The 20,697-nt window shown below is 42.5% G+C and overlaps 1 protein-coding gene across 2 annotated transcripts in view; it reads left to right on the top strand.

The window, feature by feature from the left end:
- The window catches only part of LOC120929339 (cyclic AMP-dependent transcription factor ATF-7-like), a 136,205-nt gene that overhangs the window by 46,743 nt on the left and 68,765 nt on the right, over positions 1-20,697 (top strand). For both annotated transcript variants that reach the window (XM_040340720.1, XM_040340719.1), the window contains exon 2: positions 6,541-6,585. The gene's annotated coding sequence lies outside the window, so the exon portion shown is untranslated. The remainder of the gene's footprint in view (positions 1-6,540; positions 6,586-20,697) is intronic.

Raw genomic sequence — 20,697 nt, 5'->3', positions numbered from 1 at the left:
TACATTACGGGGGTGTCAGAGGCTTCCCAAGTATGGCGAGTGCTCTGGCTGCTCATTTAACGTTTTTTTTTTTTTATTCGGAACACCCCCGGTGGCGCGCTTGTCATGTTTTCCTCCTCCTCACAAGACCACAGCCGAACCTATTAGGCTATTACTACACTGCGGCTGCACGCGTCGGATCTCCCTAGCTGCCGCCCGGGGGGAGGGGGGATGATGGCAGTGTTCTCCGTTCTATGTTAAGCGTGGGGGTTGGGCCAGAACTGTTCCCCCCCTCCCCTCCCCCCTGCAGCGCGCGCTTGTCAGGTCTGTTTTCCTCCTCACACCACCGCAGCTGAATCTAGGTAAGCTCTTGTGTTAAAAGGGTGTGGGGGTGTGGTCTGGCATGGTGTCTGCAAGGGGAAGTTGGCTATATACTGGAAGTTGGCTATATATATGGTAGTTGGCTATATACTATATACTGGAAGTTGGCTATATACTATATACTGGAAGTTGGCTATATACTGGAAGTTGGCTATATACTGGAAGTTGGCTATATACTGGAAGTTGGCTATATACTGGAAGTTGGCTATATGCTGGAAGTTGGCTATATGCTGGAAGTTGGCTATATGCTGGAAGTTGGCTATATGCTGGAAGTTGGCTATATACTGGAAGTTGGCTATATACTGGAAGTTGGCTATATACTGGAAGTTGGCTATATACTATATACTGGAAGTTGGCTATATACTGGAAGTTGGCTATATACTGGAAGTTGGCTATATACTGGAAGTTGGCTATATACTGGAAGTTGGCTATATACTATATACTGGAAGTTGGCTATATACTATATACTGGAAGTTGGCTATATATATATATATATATATATATATATGTGTGTACTATATAATTTTATACTGTCAGGATAAGTTGACTTCTAAAGGGATGTAAAGTCAATAGTCTCAAACCCAGTTCACAGACCTTGCACGTGATTTGCAGCACACTTCTGTTCACATCATATGCGATGTCTGTGTGATGCAATTTCAGCCATACAGATAGTATGGCTGATATCGCATCACATTCATTCCAAACACGCACGGGACCTTTTTTCTGTTAGGATCAGAATCGGATCTCATGGGTGTTCACACCTATGCAAACTGATTCATGTCCGAACTGTCATTTGGCAGTGCGATATGCGAGCTGAAATGGAGGTGTCGTTAACATATAATGACACTCCCAGCAGTTTGCATATGGCAGTGTGAACTGTTGTGCGATGCAGGAACCCACAGTGAATTCGCAGGGTTTTCGCATCGCACCAGTGTGAACCGGCAATTAGAGAGTGTTGAGAACCACTGTCATAGACAGTGTAATGTGTATGTATATAGGTCAGTTTAGGTAGGTCAGGTCACTACTGTCAGTGTAGGTACGTCAGTGTATGAAGGTCACGACCGTCGGTGTATGTAGGTCATGGGCCAGCCCAAAAAAGCCTGCGCGCGTCACATACACCCCCCGCGCGCTTTCTGTCCTTGGACTTCGGGCTGAAGCCCCTGGTCTTTTTGCCACCTAGCAACGCCCCTGGGCAGGTGGCTTCCAGGAAGTATAAGGGCAGGTGGCTTCCAGGAAGTATAAGGGCAGGTGGCTTCCAGGAAGTATAAGGGCAGGTGGCTTCCAGGAAGTATAAGGGCAGGTGGCTTCCAGGAAGTATAAGGGCAGGTGGCTTCCAGGAAGTATAAGGGCAGATGGATTCCAGGAAATAAATGCGGCATGAATCATCTGCCTTTACTCGAGAAGGCTGCAGCTATAAATGCTAGGGGGTGTTTTTCAAAGTGATTTCTCAACAAACCAAAGCACAGAGACAGGGATGGAAGGATGAGTTTGCTTTGATTGTTAAAAATAAATTAATTTTTCAGTTTGTAGTGCTCAGATACAGTTTATTTTAGCTTTAAACTTAGTGATTGTAAACCTCAGACATGAACAAAACTCATCCTTCTATACTGTGTACTTGTCTCTATCAAAGGCACTGAGCGTGATTTCTGTCTGCTGCCTTGTTCCTCTGTTATCTGCAGTCATTTCTGAGAGGTTTTCCCAACACAGGGATAAAAAGATGACTGAGTTGCAGCTCCAGCACACAGCCTGTGATTGACTGCCTCAGCTCTGTTCCTGTGTGCTGTGAGGAAGGGGCTGTGTCCCTTCCTCCCAGTTTGTTTTAAGGGCTGAGATCTGCAGAGTGTAACTTCAGCTCCCTACCCCCTGCTTTCTTAAAACTCAAACATGCTGTATAAATTAAATTGTGCACACAAATGGGTACAACTTAAATAGGAATTTTTTTTTTTTTTTTGCACCACCTCAGGCTAGTCACTTCACTGGGCATGCATTCACACTTTAGTGTTTTGAATCATGGGCAGATTTGCTACGACTCTTCCCGCAATTTAAATTGCTGATTTGTGAATGGCAAATCGCCGGACTCGCATTTGAGATGCCTCCTCAAACCGTGGCGATTGTCGCACGGTAAATCGCGTGGAAACATACGTCGTAGGAAGCATGTCACCCAAACAAAGTTCAGGAGCTACTTATGGGGAGACATGCTTCCCATGATGCAAAGCTGCCCGCGCTTCAAAAGGCTGAAGTGTGAATGCAGCCTTAGGCCTCTTTCACACGAGGTAGACTGCGTCGTTACGGAGTCCGCCAGCTCAGCGGGAGATCTCTCCGCGGAGCCAGCGGATGACAAGTCCCTCTCTGCTCACTGAGTGTTGAGGGGCTTGTGCAGCGCCGCCGTCTCCTATGGAGAGATCTGATGAAAACGGACAGCATGTCCGTTTTCATCAGATCTCACCCAATTCGATCCGCCATGGATGGATGGTGACGTATCGCCATCCGTCTGATTTTGGCGGATAGGGTCGGATGTCGGCGGACATGTCTCCACTGACATCCGACGGTCCATAGAATTGCATGGAGCGGCCGTTCAGGTACACTGACAAAACTGACAGGCGGACCTGAATGGTCAGACCGTGTGAAAGGGGCCTTACAGATGCCTTCACTTAATTTGAGGTACTTGTATTATCTTCTCAGGATCTTCAGAATCTGGGACATTTTAGAAGAAGAATCAGTTGAACTAATCTGACATTTCCTTTTAGCATTAGTCCAACAGTATGGTTGTAATGAAAGTTGGCCTACAATCCGTTGCTGTGTTTTTTACTCCCCCCAGCCCCACAAGCCCCCCCGCCCCCAGTGTCTGTTTTACATGCTCATGCCAATCTCCTCGCTTAGTGTCTTTAGACTCGTGCCAATCTCTTAGCTCAGTATCTTTATTATTTTATCTTTATCCATCAGTGGAAGCACACTTGGTAAGATGGACCCGTCTGTTGCACACAGGCATCTGTACTTACTAGCAAGCGCTAACGTCTAAAACACTAAATTAAGGAAATCCAAGCTCGGCCCCAGAAATCTGCGGTGTTTTTCTTTTTTTCTCTCCCCCCCCCCTTTGCATTCCACAGTTGACTTTGCCTCTCCCAGACGGGCAGCACGCCAAGCCAGTGGGACTCTGTTGTTTTAACAGCAGTTTGAGAATAGGAAACGTGAAAAAGAATGATCTGTTCATGCCAGCACTTCTGCTTTGTAGGAATCTGCAAGCATCACCTTTGTGTCTCTTTAGCAGGGTCTGTGTAATCACCTCTAGGGTGGAATCTTGGCTGCCATACAAGCTGAAACAGGTTTAAATGTTTATTTTATATAATGGTGTCCAAATGGCCGTGTTCTATTTCAGGAAGCACTGCAAGTTTCTCGTTCCCAGTGTGAACATTGCACTTTTCATGGATTTATGTTGCAGAGTAGAGGCCATATGTGTAAAAAGGGTATATTTTCTGTATCGTTATGCTATAAACGTGCTGCTACTTTACACTCGTTCTTCTGCTGTCTAAATATTAATGATGATAGGATAGGGCGCAGCCATTGAGGCCTTCAGGTATAAGGCTCCATTCCCACCTAGGCGTTTTCACGCCCGCCGCTATTGCAGCCTGCAATACGCTGGAGGGGGGATTTAACATTGTCGGCTATGGAGATGGTTCACATCTCCACGCCGAAACGCCTGAAGCTCAAAACAAGTCCCTGACCCTTTTTTTTCAGGCGTCTTTGGCGTTCGGCCATATTACACAATGTGTAATCACCCCTCCAGCGAAAATCGCGGTAAAAAACGATGCGTTTTGTCGCGGCAAATCGCGGTAAAAACACTGCAATTTGTCGCGGCAAATCGCCTAGGTGTGACTGCAGCCTTAGTCTAAACTACTGTTGGATACTGTATGTGCCGAACTTGGGACCTCGTGAGGCTTCACAACTTCCATGCACATTTTTTACCCTTTTTACCGTCACTCCATGGCAAGAGCATAAGCCTGTCCTGCCGCAACTTGGGGAATCTGTAAACATGAAATGGCAAATGCCCGATTCAGCAGCTGATTTGGGCGACCGTCTTATCTTGCTGCTAATTGTGGTTGTGCTTGATTACGGAAGTTTAAAGTGATACCAAGGGTTAAAAAAAAAAAATCATGTCCTACTTACCTCCACTGTGTAGCTCGTCTTGTACAGAGTGGCCCCGATCCTCGTCTTCTGGGGTCCCTGTGCGGCTGTCTCGGCTCCTCCCTGCATCAGATAACCCTCTCTAGGAAGCGCTTTCCCAAGGGGGTTACCTTGCAGGTGCGCTCCCGAGTCAGGATTTGCGTCCATAGACACGAATGCCAGACTCTGCCCCGCCCCCGGGTCATTGGATTTGATTGACAGCAGCGCGAGCCAATGGATGCAGGAACATATTACATGTACCAACCTAAAAACGGGTGGAACATGTAACCTGTTCCAAAGGGAAACCCTTTAAGACTGTTAACACACAATTAGAAGAATTCTGGTTCAAGCTGGAACAAGGTGATTGTCCATCTCTATGCGAACAGCGCGGATGGGGGGATCTGTTAGATTTCTTTCATTCATGGCCAGCTTTATGAAGAGAAAGTCCATTTGGTGCTGGTGATGAGATGAAGACACAAATTGTATTAATTGGATAAATTGTGCATTAACATTTCCAGCCAGTATGTTGTGTTTTCAGGCTCTTTTTTTTCATGACCTGCCATTTAAAAAAAAATAAAAATTACCCAGTCTCCCCTAGCCAACCTCTTAGTCAATTGCACCTAGAACTCCCCCACATCGGTACATACTTGCCTCTGTGGCGGCAGTAGATACCCGTGGTGTTTATATCCTTTGTTCAAATCGGCACACCATAACCAGTGCTTTTCAAAAGGTTTGAATGGAGACCTAGTCCTAGCATCTTTCCTGCAGGTGTGTAGCTATGGTCGTTAATGGATCCAAAGTTGTATTGTTTCCTATACGCCTAAGTCATGCACACAGCTGCGTAGAGATCAGTAAACCTGCGCTGCGTTCAGATCTGTAAAATTAAAATAGAAACATTTCTTTTGGCTGCTAGTTCTGCAGGGGGCGTGCACTGCCAGCAGGGGAGTTTTTATTCACAGCAGAAGCCGATTTGCCAGTGCCGGGCACTAGAGGTCCTCCGACACTCCCGCCAGTCATCGGTAAAGCACACAGAAAAAAGATCTACTTATGTAAACAAGGCAGATCCCCATTCTGACATGGGGGGAGAGATGAATGTTGTGTCCCTGCAAAGCATGGAATAAAATCCCATCTTTTCCCTTAGTAAAAGCAGCACACATAATACAGTAAAACACAGGCTAGGCACACAGTTAACCATTTGATCGCCCCTGATGTTTAACCCCTTCCCAGTCAGTGTCATTGGTACAGTGAGAGTGCATATTTTAAGCACTGTAATAGTGTCAAATGTGTCATTGTCTGCCGCAATATCGCAGTCCCGCTATACATCGTGATCGCCGCCATGACTAGTATAACAATTCCAGTGTATATGTCCCATAGTATGCTATAGATGCTGTATCTTTTACACAAACCAATCAATGTATGCTTTTTTTGTTTTTTTTACCATAAATATGTAGCAGAATACATATTGCCCTACATTTTTATAAAGAAATTGAATTTATTTTGTATTGGATGTTTTTTTTTTTTTTTGCGGAAAGTCATATTGCTTCCTCTTCCTCCTTTCTTTTTTTATTTTATTCTCCAAATTTTCGGTCTTGTTTTTGTTTACAGCGCAAAAAATAAAAAACCGCAGTGGTGAGAAAATACTACCAAAAGAAAGATCTATTTTTTTGGGGGAAAAAAGACATACATTTTATTTAGGTACAGTGGTGCGTGACTGTGCAATTGTAAGTCAAATAACACAGTGCCGTATTGAAAAATATGGCCGGTCATGAAGGGGGGTAAATCTTCTGGAGGTCAAGTGGATAAGCTGATAAAATAGAGAAATGTTCTTAGCCGTGAAGGGACAGAACTGTTATTTGAGCAGTGAATGAATAAAATTAACAGTCCTTACATCTAAGGAATAGTAAGCTGCATTCAATTATGTTTTTAGGTTTACATGCATTTTAAGGACGCAGTGGCATTGTGTTTTTCCTTTTAAATTCACCAATCAAACTGTTTTTTTTTTTCTTTGTTCTGAAACAGGAGTAAAGAGGAGATTCCCCAATGTTCCAGTAACAACTGTCAAAGGTAAGTTGTGTCTTCAGGACAAGAAAATCTTTCCATTGGGAATGCAGGATATTCTGCCAGGCTTTAACTGCTAAGGCTTAAAGTGGAGTTCCACCCATTTTTTTATGTTTGTCTGTGCTGCATGCTCTAATCTCATAGTGTTCAGAATGGACAATTTTTATTTATTTTGTTGCTTGTAAATACCTTTTTATTTTGTAGTCCTTCATTACTTCCTCCTCCTTATTTGCCTAGGCTATTTGCAAGGGTTTCTGGGATAGGCATCATGTTTCCCAGTAGTCCTTGCACACCTGACTGAAACCTATTACATTGCTTGTGCACTGAGCATGTGCGAGATATGCAAAGCTGAAATCCAGGAAGTCATACAGTCTGGCTTCATGATGTCCACACTTAAGATGGCCCCGGTCTATTTCTAGATTATAAACTATCTAAATGCTGTAACAACCTAACAAAACGGACCTTAGTTTACAGACTAACTTTACTAGAATACATTAAGCTTGTGTATTACAGGGGTATTTATATTTAAAAAGTGAAATTGTGGCCGGAACTCCGCTTTAAAGAGAAACTTTACCCATAACTTGATTAAAAAAAAATGTTCTTTAGCAAGGAGCATACATTTCACAATAATAATTAAAAATCAGTGTGTGCTGTAAATTGCTTCCAGCATTGCTCCTGTTTCTTCTTTGTCATTTTGCTGAAGCCCAGAGCTGAGCAGCAGTAAATCTTTAGACTGTCGCAGATCAGCCTCTATTTTCAGCACAGTGTTAAAAAATAGAGCGTGACGGAGCATGTGCAGAGCAGGATGAGACAGTGTATAACTGGATTATTAACAGTAGAGGGCACTTACTGTATATACTCGAGTATAAGCCGACCTGAATATAAGCCAAGGCACCTAATTTTACCACAAAAAAACTGGGAAAACGTATTGACTCGAGTATAAACCTAGGGTGTCCATCTGCATGCCTCGCTGTGCCCATGACTAGACTTGTGTTTAACATGGGAGCGTATAGAAAGGGATGCTCGAAAAATCTGTGCTCCCCGGCCGTAGGTCCCCCGGACAACAAACTTTGCACACGTGTAGAGGAAGAGTGGGGCTTTATGTGTGCAAAGTTTGGGGTCCAGGGGACCTACAGTCGGTACCGGGTCCCCAAAGTCCAGGAGGTCAGGTGCAAAAAGTTGACTCGAGTATAAGCCAAGGGGGGGCATTTTCGGCCCAAAAAAATGTGCTGAAAAACTCGGCTTATACTCGAATATATACCGTATTTTTAATGTTTTACATAGTTATACCTGCAAAAGGGGCCAGCCTAAAGTGATCTAGCAGTTCCCTGTTGGAAAAAAAAAAAGTGATCTAGCAGGACTGAATTTTTTGACTAAAGTTACACTTTAATGGCTTTGATTTATCGAAGGCAAATATGCTTTTTACTTTGTAAAGGAATTTTTGTTCTTTTAAATAGTTTGTTCTTTTCATTGCATTTTATTGTGTATTCTTTGCAAAGTACATATTTTTAAACCACATTTACTAGTTTCAGAGAAAGTTTTCTTGTAATTCTCAACCCCAAGTAATCTCCAGTGTTGTAAAGAAAAGATTGCGACTTGATTTTAACATTGTTGTTATTATGTTATTAAATCTAAAACCAAAAATGTAATATATTGCAGTTTACCAAACATTAGATTGGTGGCTGCATTTGTTTTGTTTTTTTGCCAGGTGATCTGCCCAGTAACACACCACCTGTATTAGAGTGCTCAACTAAAAGAGCTCAGGGGGCACCTTTTGTACAGTGCATGTTAGATGTGCTAGCAGATTTATATACACTAACAAATTGAAGCCAAACTCTGGCTCACAGTTTATAATGGGTTACAGCAAACAGTTTTTTCCTTTTTTTGAGATGAAGGTTTTACATAAAAATAAGCACAAAGCTGATCATTTTACGCACCCTTGTCAGTGTTAAATGATCCCTGTAAACTGATACATCTGGAAGAGGGACTTACTGGCTGGATCACCTGTTTAAAATAAAGGAGAGAAAACTAATGCAACCATCACATTTAAGGATTGGTGACCTGCAATATAATACATGTTTGCTTTTGGGCATAATACTTCTTTAATAGTCTGTAACTGTTTTTCATTTAAAGTAGAACTATAAGCAGTACTTTTTTTTCATTTTGGATAGAGCAGAGGAGGATTATAACCCCTGTTAGATTTTATTTTTTCGCCATCTGTGTCCCATTGCGGAGATTTCCCTTCACTTCCTGTCCCATAGCCAAACAGGAAGTGAGAGGAAATTCCTGCAATTTATGGTAATTCCTTGGGGACCCCCAGGTCACCAGAGCTAATGTGCCCATTGGAAGATTTCCCCTCTGTTCCATTTATGGGGACAACCCAAAATTTTGAATTTTTCTTTTACTTTCACTTTCAATGATAATGGTACACAGGACAAATGGAGAGGATGACTCTCCTTAATAGGGGCACAGACGGCAATAAAAACTGACACCACATACACGTTATCCAAAACTAAAAAAAAAGTTTTGCCTTTTAGTTATAGTTTAAGAGCCGGTTCACACAGGGGCAACACGACTTTTAGCTCGACTTATCGAGAGGCGACTTAGACACGACTTGAGTGTGAATCACAGCGCGACTTGGGGCGACTTACAACGCGACTTAAAGTCCCCTCCGGGAGATGAAACTCCACGCCAAATGAAAAAAAAAACGGCATGTGTTCCCCCTCCAAGAGCATACCAGGCCCTTAGGTTTGGTATGTATTTCAAGAAAACGGCATAGGGGTCCCCCCAAAATCCATACCAGACCCTTATGCGCACACGCAGCCCGACCGGTCAGGAAAGGGGGTAAGGACAAGCGAGCACCCCCTCCTGAACCGTACCAGCCCACATTCCCTTAACATGGGGGGGGGTAGCCGTTTTTTCGGGGTAGGGGGTTCCCCTTGAAATCTATACCAGACCTAAGGGCCTGGTATGCTCCCGTGCCATACAATCGGCGTCCATAGCCGCCAATTGTATGACTCTGCCCCGCCCCCCACCCAGCGGCCTCGTCATTGGAATGCGATTGACAGCAGCATGGGAGCCAATGGCTGCACTGCTATCAATCTTCCAATGAAGAGCCTGCAAGAGCTGACTGAAAGCAACGCGGGATCACGCCCATGGAGATTCGGGGCTCGGGTAAGTAAAACGGGGGGGGGGGGGTTGGTGACTTTAAGGTGTTTTAGGTGTTTAGGATGCATTAAGGTGAAAAAACACGAATCTTTACAACCACTTTAAGGCAAAATGCACTTCACATTTCTTAATAATCCCGTACATAATTTTGTAACGGGCGCTACAGTCTTTTTTTTCACTTTTCAGAGTTCTTGTCATGCACCAAACAATATTATGATGCAGTGTTTACACCTTATCTCTTTCCTGCCCGCCTACAGTATAGGCATACTGCGGACAAGCGGCACAGCAAAGCTGGATCATTTACCTGTACGTCGGCTGGGGACTTCCAGGTTTGCGGGCACGCATGCTGCTGACCACGCTGTGGGCGCAGTGTGATTTTTGTCAACAGGTCCCAGCCAATGATTTATGGCTGTGTCCAAACGCAGCACGTAGCCTTGTGTGTTTACAAACACACAGGGCTCTGTACAATGATCAGCCAGATAGAAAAGTAAAAGCAGCACATATATTTAACCCCTTAATTTCCCTTTTTAGTCAGTGTACAGTATTATCAGTGATCGCTGTATTAGTGTCTCTAGCAATGTCAGTGACAGTAACTGTTAAGGTGGCGGACAATCTGACACTATCACAGTCACACTATAAGTCGCTGATCACTGCCATATAGTAAAGCGTCTATAGCTGCATAAATTTGACTATATATCCCATAGTTTGTAAACGCCATAACTTTCACACAAACATACTTATTGTTTTTTGTTTTTTTTTTACCATAGACATGTAGCAGAATAAATTTTGCCCTAAATTTATGATGAACTTACCGCTAAAAGAAAGCTCTATTTGCGTGGGAAAAAAAAACAGCGTACAGTATTGCACGACAATTGGCAGTTGAGTTGAACAGTGGTGAATAGCAAAGAATGAACTGGTTATGAAGGGGATAAAACCTTCCTGAGGCCAAGAGGTTAATAGGGTATGAAATATTTGACTCTTGCATGTGGTAAACAATGTTTACGAAAGGTGTCAGCAATCACTTTCACAAACCTCTGATGGGTCTATGTCAGAGACCCTCAAACTACGGCCCTCCAGCTGTTGTAGAACTATATATCCCATGAGGCACTGTAACACTGAAATTCACAGACATGATTAGGCATGATGGGAATTGTAGTTCCTGAACAACTGGAGGGTCGTAGTTTGTAGACCCATGGTCTATGTGGAGGAAGTCTACCTTGTATGTGCTGGAAATTTGTCTTTCTTCACATTGAAACCTCTGAACTCTGGTAGGCATTTGTACTAATTCTCCCTTTGTTTTTGTCTAATGTAAATAGTAGAAGATGATTGTGTAAGCAGAGTGTTGTTGATGGACTTTTCCTGGTTTCCATGGAGGTGTTGGTGTCACATACAGAGCTTATTGTTGGCATATTTTAATTGGCTATCCTTGTATGCTGGAAACATTAAGTTATCCATACAATTCTGCATAGTGTCTCTTTTGAATGGTAAGCCCTCCCTGAACTATTTTATTTTTTGGATTGATACTGTAGGAAGTTCTCTTGGGCACAAGTGTCAAAGCATGGTCTAAATAGGTTTTTGAATCTTAAAGTCATAATATTTTTATATATATATATATATATATATATATATATATATATATATATATATATATATATATATATATATATATATATATATAATTTTACCTTTTTAAAGTGTTCCTAAACCCAGAAACCTGCATTCATTATATCTGATCTCCCACAGTGCACAGAACATGGAAATGCAATTATTTTAGTAAATATAAACTGCTAAATACCTTTTCTCAACAGCAGTATATAGCAGTCTTATGACGTCTATGAGTGTTTGCTTAAAGCTTGTAGAAGGAGTTTTCATTCTACACTGATTGGACAATGTTTACACAGTGTTTCCTTACCTGTTGGTGTCCGGCAATCCTTCATCTTCTCTTGGATCCCTTCTACTTTACCCGATTTGGGAACCAATATCTCATCCTAGGGGATTACCAGGCAAATTATCCCAAATTGTTAACATACTGCCTTCCCTATTAACATTTTGAGAAAAACATAACTTCTTATGGATATGTTACGATTACAAAAATGGAGTTGCTACCAAATTTTATGTTCTTTGCTAGTCATGCCTTTTTTTCTCCTCTGAGCGTCTGATTTTATAATTCGTGTGGAAAGGAGGCTCACACCAGGTAGAAAATCTATCCTTGCATAGAACTAAACCAAAGGAGTGCTAGGTCTGATCTGTCCTAAATGCTATCCAGCTTAGAATTGTAGTGCCGCTCTAATCAAAAAATGGAAGACCTATATTTTCCTGTTGGTACTTGAACGGTGTGCCGGCTTGAAATATTACTATCCAATAGTATGTAGTATGCTAGGAATAATTGCTGCTCTTCCGATCCAGTCTCTGAGGGCATGGCTTGTGGAGTGGTGTTAGGATGAGGCCGTCTCACAGAGACCAGCGATTTTTCGAAGCATAAAAATGCTAGAAAGTGGTTTAAATATCCCAAATGGCAAAATGGTGCACCACTGATGATACCCCTTTGCAAGTTTAGCTGAGGAATCACTGGTACGTGCCTGTATCGATAGTTAATCTACTTTGCCTGCCTCCTAAACTTTGCAGACTGGTTACTTGCCCCATCCCCAGATCATACTTTGAGGATAAGGAAACTTCTTCAAATTCCCCCACAAGCTAATTTAGCAGCATACCCTGTTGATGTCCATTTTAGGTATCGGTATGTTTTTGCTGGGCAATACCAATCTCTGTGCCCTTAAAAATTTGCTTCACCACAAACTTTATTTACCTAAATGCTGAGTACAGGTATCACACCCTTTCCTAACCTGCAGAATAAACAAAATTAAATGGGGATGTAAAGGAAAATGTGCTTATTTTTTATTTTTTTTTCATAATAAGCATCCTTTACCTGCAGACATTCCTCTTTTCACTTCCTTATTGTTTGTTTTTGCTCAGAAGTTGCTCTATTTCTTCTCTGTTCTGTTCACTTCCTGCTTGTCTGATTTTACTCACCACCGTGACGGGAGGCTTTACTGCGGTGGTCAGTGACGTGCTCGCCCCCTCCTGGGAACTACATCTGTGTGGCAGGACGCTCTCTACGTGTTAGAGACTTAAAGGAGGTGTGAATTACTGGGCGTGCCGCAATTCATACTGGGAAATGTAGTTCTTACATGAACGAGCGATGCAAACCAGGAAGTGAATGAGAGAACAGTAACTAGAACGCCGGAGGTGATATAGATGAAGGAATGTAATAGGTATTTACTCGTTTTTTAACAGAATCATTACACTATTCTGTCTGTCTACCTTGCAGACATTAATTTTAGGCAAAACATTTTTTTCCTTTTAGTGACCCTTTAATACAGGATATATTTTTCAATATCTTCAAATCAAGCATTTTCTTCAAACATTCTTAGGTGCCTCACAAGATTTTTCATGTTTGCAGCCTTTCTATATTTGACAAGCCCAAGGCCCTGGCCTTTTCTTCTCACTGTACTATTATTGTTATTATTATCATTTAGGTACTTATATAGCGCTGTCAACTTATGCAGCGCTTTACATATGCATTGTACGTTCACATCAGTCCCTACCCTCAAGGAGCTTACGATCTAAGGTCCCTAACTCATACTACTTATGCACCAAAATGGGAAAGAACATTGGAACCTGATTTGGGCTACCACAGTCAAATGCTTGGCACATGTAATGGCCATGGTGGTCAATTACAAACTCCTCTTATGGTATTGAGTCCCTTACGGATATCCTGTATCGTCTCTTCTTATATGCTACTTTGCTTTCAAGGTTGCCAGATCGAGAATTATTTTCATTACATTTGGTGAGATTGCCCAAAGGCCAAAATTTTAAGATGGTTTACCAAACTATGTTTATTGGTGTAACATTTTGTAAGGGCACATATGAAACCCTTAGAATAAAGAAAACCTGAAGCATGTACTGTATGCCAGTTTAACCACTTCAGCCCCAGAAGAATTGGCTGCTCGATGACCGGGCCATTTTTTGCGATTTGACACTACGCTGCTTTAAAGCGGTGGTTCCCCCTTAAAGCGGTAGTTCACCCCCCCCCCCCCGACACATTTTACCATCGAGACAGGCATTGTAGCGCGAGCTACAGTATGCCTGTCCCGATTTTTTTAACCCCGGACTCACCTTGTAATCCGACATCGTAGATTTCGGCTCCCGCGGGGAATGGGCGTGCCTATGGAGAGGGAGGATGATTGACGGCCGGCCCTGGCACGTCACTCTCCCCGAAGACAGCCGGAGTAGGTCTCGGCTCTTCACGGCGCCTGCGCACAGGCTATGCGCACGCGTCGTGAAGACCAAGCCTATTTCGGCTATTTCCGGAGAAGCGTGACGCGCCAGAGCCGGCCGTCAATCATCCTCCGTCTCCATAGGCACGCCCATTCCTCGGTATCTTCGATCTACGACTACAAGGTGAGTACGGGGGTAAAAAATTCGGGACAGGCATACTGTAGCTCGCGCTACAATGCCTGATTTTAAGGTAAAAGAAAAAAAATATTTTTTTTTTTGGTCGATAGGGTGAACCCCCGCTTTAAAAACAACTTTTTTTTATTCCACTGCCCCCCCACATTCCATCACGATTAAGGCACATATTTTTTTTTTCCTGCTGTACATACCTTACTACAGCATATTCACCCGTGCATCCGGGTTGCGAGTCCCGCGGGAGTGGGCGTTCCTCACATGCTGTTGATTGACGTTTTTGCCCAAAAACGAGCTCTCCCCCCCGTCGCGTAAGCCGCGTCACGATTGGCAAAAGGAGCCGAACGGCGATGCGCATGCGCAGTATAGCGCCGACTCGCCGTTCGGCTCCTTTCGCCAACGGGTGAATATGCTGTAGTAAGGTATGTACAGCAGGAAAAAAAAAATATGTGCCTTAATCGTGATGGAATGTGGGGGGGCAGTGGAATAAAAAAAAGTTGTTTTTAAGGGGGAACCACCGCTTTAGTGAACAAAATTGACATCATTTTCCCTACAAATAGAGCTTTCTTTTGGTGGTAATTGATCATCTCTGCGATTTTTTTTTTTTTTTTTTTTTTTTTTTTTTTTTTTTTTTTGCTATAAAAATACACTGATTACTGTAAAAATGTCACTGGCAGGGAAGGGGTTAACACTTGGGGCGATCAAGGGGTTAATTGTGTTACCTAATGTGTTCTAACTGTGGGGGATGGGACTGACCTAGACGAAATTACAGATCGTGGTTCCTAGCTATTAGGCTCTGTCTTTCCTCAGCTCACATGGCTGGCAGTCATCGCACCCGCCGGTCACAAGCATCGGCACCCCCGCAATGCAGGGGATGCGCCTGCTAGTTCACTTAAAGCGACCAACATACAGCTACCACGGTTTACACAGCGTAGCCAACCTGCCACAGTATAACTGCGGCGGCTGGTCTATAAGAAGTTAAATTGGTTACCTATATGTTTACAGAGACCAAGGTGGTAAAAACTACAGATTGGAAGACCCCGATTGTTCTTTTCTTAGAGGCAAAGCATCTCCAAGTTATTTTCTGTGTGACACTCACAGTAATATAGACTACTATGGAAAAAATGTGAAACATTTGGGATCTGTGGATTGAGTCTTCATACCTTCCATAGAAGCTCCCTGACTATCCATTATTTATTGTTTGAGTAGGCCTGGACTCCTGCTTTCAAATGTGTTTGTTACTCCAACCTATGAATCCCATGCTGGAAAAGAGTAGCAATATGAAGGGAAAAAAGAGAAAAGTTTAGCTACGACCTGCTGCCAACTATTAAAGTGTTTGTTAACTCTAACATATTATTCACTGGCAACCCCTCTATTAGAGGCTAGCATACCACACTATCCAAGTTCTTTGTAAAAACGAGCGCTCTAAATACCTCTTTAGAGCCGTCTTCAGGCTGGTCACTCGCGGACGCTTTACAGCTCCGAGACATTGTTTCTGACGTCGGTCGCGGAGATCGCGTGTCTTCCCGCAGAAGCAATGTCTCTGAGCTGTAAAGCGTCTGCAAGTCATGTGACCGGCCTGAAGACGGCTCTAAAGAGGTATTTAGAGAAGCTTGTTTTTACAAAGGACTCCGATAGTGTGGTATGCCAGCCTCTAATTGAAGGGCTGGCAGTGACTTTTTTTGTGTTTTTTAAATGGTAGTGTCGGGGGGTGGGGGGCAGAGACACAGCAGACACTGACATACAGGAAGGATGGGGTGAGGAGAGAGAGGAGAAAGATATGTGTGATGGAGGGACGCACTTTGACTACTGTGATCAGGGTGGAGCTGCCCGGGTTATTGTGGTCTGTGTACAGAGGGGACACAGGAAGTGGATTCAGGGTTTTGTTTCTATTAGTTTAGAGTGGGACAGATTACACAGCACAATCACTGTGTGGTGTAATCTGCTTTAAGGGACCAGAATAAGATTTTTTTATTTTTTTTTTGGTTAACAAACACTTTAAGTTACTTCTTCTGTTCTTATCCCTCGTTGTCCATTTATACTCGAGCAATTGTTTTGACTGTACCAATGCATCCCAAATGTTTGAAATACCTTTTTTATATTTGATTTCTTTGAAAACAAAAAAGTGTATTGAATAAAAAGAGTATTCTTTGACAGGTTCATCTTGGAGTGATGAACAAAGATGTTCCCTGGCAGAAGATGGAGAGCGCCAATGCTTAGGGCCCCAGTGCTGGCACAAAAAGTTTTCATAGTTTGCTATCATCACAGCTTTCTAACAGAACTGCTGCTGACTTGGAAGATGGCCCAGGCCTCGAGCCACTAAAAAGAGAAATGGCTTTTCCTTCATGCTTCATTTATAAATAATAATAAAAGGATTCACATGCAAGGTCTATGAGTCTAAAGGCCTTTTCCCAGGAAATGCTTGAGGGACTGATGCTTTTTAAACCAGCAGCTTATATGACCCGGTCATTAAATGGTGCAAGGCTTATGCTTACATGCAGTATGTCTGTGATTTGTGGAGTATTGCCAAATAAGTTGTGTAAATAGATTTGTTGCATGGCTTCATACGGAGCAGCTTGCATGCATGACATCTTATATTCTTTGAAGATTAAATGGCATGGCAGCTCTTGAGTAATAGGGGTCATGATATCTTAATTGTACAGTACAAGAAACTTGGGTATGTAACCCTAACCCACTCTGTGATTCCTCCATTTTCTGTATCATTAGGTGATGGATATCTGGAAAATGTGTCTGTACTTAACTAAATGATGTAATTGCAGTGTAGTAAACAGGATAAAAAATGTGGAAATTAACACAGAAACGCCAAACAATGGGTAACAAAGAAATGCAAAGCAATGGGTTGCATTTAGAACAGGCCTGCTTACATTTTCCAGTAAATGGGCTTCTGTGGTGCTCCCCAAACATCCCGGCCCTCTTGTAAAAACACTAGACACTTGGTTCCATTGTTGGATTTGTTTAACCACTTCAGATTCAAAGGGTTTTGCCCCCTTCTTGACCAGGCTATTTTTTGCGATACGGCACTGACAATTGCGCGGTCGTGTGACACTACCCAAATAAAATCTTATGTCCTTTTTTTTCCCACAAATAGAGCTGTCTTTTGGTGGTATTTGATTACCTCTGCTATTTATATTTTTTGCGCTATAAACAAAAAAGATACCGGTAGATACTTTTGGAAAAAAATAATAATAATTTTATTTTACTTTCTGCTATAAAACATTCCCAATGCAAAAATTTCAGAAATCTAATTTCTTTATCAATTTAGACCAATATGTATTCTGCTACATATTTTTGGTAAAATCCCAATAAGCATATATTAATTGGCTTGCGCAAAAGTTATAGCGTCTACAAACTATGAGATAGATTTTTTTTTTTTTTATTATTATTATTATTATTGTTTTTACTAGTAATGGCGGCAATCAGTGATTTTTAGCGGGATTGTGTTAGAAAAATCTGACACCAAGTGACACTTTTTTGGGGACCAGTGACATCAATACAGTGATCAGTGCTAAAAAAAAATCCACTGACACACTAAATGACACTGGTAGGGAAGGGGTTAACTCCAGGGGGCGATCAAAATGGTAAATGTATTTCCTATGAGTGATTTCTAACTGTGTGGGGGAGGGATGCACTTGAGATACAGCTTCATTCCCCCCATAGCTAAAACACAAGGGGTTGATTTACTAGAACTTTTCCCGTCGGAAAATTTGAGAACCAGCTCTTAAATTTTTGCTGACACACGGTCGGAATTTCTGACCAAAAGCTCACATCTTACTTTTCTTTTGTCGGAATTTCCGATCGTGTGTACGTGGCATAGGTCACTGTAGATCTGAGGGGAAGCTCTGAAATTAGGGAAAGCTTTGCTGATTTTATAATCCAATCATGTGCAAGCACAAATGCTGTGTTTTTTTTATTTTCCCTCCATGTCCCCCTCAGATCTACAGCGACTGCACTTAGTCGGTTCACACTGGGGCGACTTGGGATCCGACTTGAAGTCGCCTCAAGTAGTCCCAAGTCGCGCTGTCGAGAAAAACAATGGAAGTGAATGGGAGCAGTGTTAATACACACGACTCGAGTCGCTCCGACTTCAAAAGAAGTTCCTGTACTACTTCAATCCGACTTGTAGGCGATTTGTACACATGGATTTCAATGGAAGTCGCCTCCAAGTCGCCTCCAAGTCTGATCCAAGTCTGATCCAAGTCTTAACTGAAGCGACTTTCCAGGAAGATAACATACATTTCTCAGGCAAACCTCTCCCTCCCCCTCCCTCCCACAGAGCTGATTGTTGTTTGATTGGCCACTGGAAAGTCTCCTGTCCTGAAGATGACTTCAAGTCGTGTTGTAAATCGCCCTGTGGTCGCGTCGGAGTCGCCTCTGAAAGTCACGCTGGAAGTCGTGTCGCCCTAGTGTGAACCGACTCTTAAGTACACTTGTACTGCAAAGTGAATTTGCCTTTCGTAAATAAACCCCAAGATCTCTTTTTTACTCTCTGACAGAACAGCGGCCTGCTTTGTTTACATAGGCAGACCACTGTTCTTCTTTTCTTCCGAACGATTGGTGGGTACCGCCGATTGGCTCTCGCTGTGTCTAATCAGAGCGGGAGTGGCGCTCTTGGGGGCACGCGCACGCCCCCTGGATTTAACTGCAGCCATTTTTCTCTTCAAGGCCTTCAGAAAATATGATTGAGGGTTATAAGCAATTTTCTAGCAGAAATGCATATTTTATCACGTGTCACGGACTTCAAGTAGTTAAAGGGAATTTATTACAAAACAAAATGCCCAAGTACCCTGAAATGGAAGGCACCATTTTCTGACAGGTTGTAAAGCTAAACCTATGCAACTTTACTGTGTTCATGCTGTCTTCGGAATAAGTATGAGCCCAACAGTCATTTTTTTACACCTACCACTTCTGCAGCAAATGGTTTACTTTGCCTTGGATTTGCTTTAAAGTGTCGGGAGGGATGTGTTTTTTATTATTTTTTTTTTTTTTTTTAAGACACATTGTCAGACTTCATTCCGATGTTTTGTTCAAAGCTACTTTCACTTTTTAGGACTGTTTCTGGTGGTCACTCTGTGCTTCAAACTTCCAGAATGTAAACTACTACTTGCTTGTGCAATGAAATGTGATTAACTTGTTCATTGTGATTTTAACAACTCCTTACCTTTTTTGTGTTTTTTTGGAAACCTATACATAACTGTTTTTGGCGCTTTTAAACATTTATATTATAATGAATGGCATGGATATACTGTACATTCCAAAAAATGTTTTGGAATGTACAGTATTTCCATGCCATTCATTATAATGAATGATTCATACAGAGCTCTACAGTACGATTTCTAAAGACCTTTGGGCATGTCTGCATAGTAAACGGCTGCATCACATAATCTGTGTATTCTCAGGTCATGTGTGAATCATCTCTCTAAGACTTGCCTCTACAGTCATTCTGTGCGTCTAACTTATCACCATGACAGATGAAACATAATGTTGTGTCCAACTAGTACCCATGAAATTAAAGTGGAGTTTCCATCCCAAAATTCGTTTTTTCATTATTGTGATCATTAGACCTTAAAAAAGAAAAAAAAAAAAAACATTTTTTTTTACTAGTCTGGAAATGCCTGTTGCTATGCGGTCCCACGAAATCTGCCTTTGGAATCACCTAGGATTCTGACATCATCTCCCTCTAATGCTCCTGGGAAATGTATGTCATCATTTCCCAGGATGCAGTGCGCTACCCAATTATCACTCCCCATCCAAGACTTCCAGGAAGTAAGTGCTTGTGGGCTTCACAATGCCCACAAGCAAAATGACAACAGTGTGGACATAGAATATCTATGCGGATCGGGGGGGGGGGGGATTGTAAAATAGTAAGTGACCGGATTTATATTATAAAAACGCATGATGAAAGGACATACATTTTAAAAAATGCCAATTGTGGTTGGAACCCCGCTTTAAATCTGCTACTATTGAATGGAAAATAAATGCACTTGTGCCATTTGTATTCCGTTGTAAAAAGGCCTCATGATTTTCAGGAACTAGTGTCCAGCTTCAACTCTTGCACTGACCTAACCCAGCTCAGGTTGACTGGACAGGTATTGAAAGCTGGTAAACTGGGAGGACCTCAAACTCTGCCCGGAAAAAGCTCAAACCCATTTGAGCCTTGTGCAATCAAATCCAGGTAGATGTTAGGTGTTCTTTTTGTTTTTCACCTGTAAGAAACATTTTGTGGGTTTTTGGTATTTTTCTTATCAGGTGTTTAAATTATGTAGTTTTAAGTAGAGATGTCCTGATACCGATACTAGTATCGGTACCCCTACCGAGCATTTTCCGAGTACTTGTACTCGGCTGAAATGCTCCGATGCTTCACCCAATACCTGGGCAGTCAGGTATCGGGTGGTGGGGGGAGTTACAAGTCTTCTCCGTGCTGTTCCCCCCCCCCCCTCCGTGCGGTCTTTTCCCCCTCCGTGC

The sequence above is a fragment of the Rana temporaria genome, chromosome 2 (assembly GCF_905171775.1).
Source record: "Rana temporaria chromosome 2, aRanTem1.1, whole genome shotgun sequence".
In the NCBI taxonomy this organism is placed as follows: domain Eukaryota; kingdom Metazoa; phylum Chordata; class Amphibia; order Anura; family Ranidae; genus Rana; species Rana temporaria.
The sequence above is the reverse complement of the archived record's forward strand: the minus strand, read 5'-3'. Positions and strand labels throughout refer to the sequence as shown.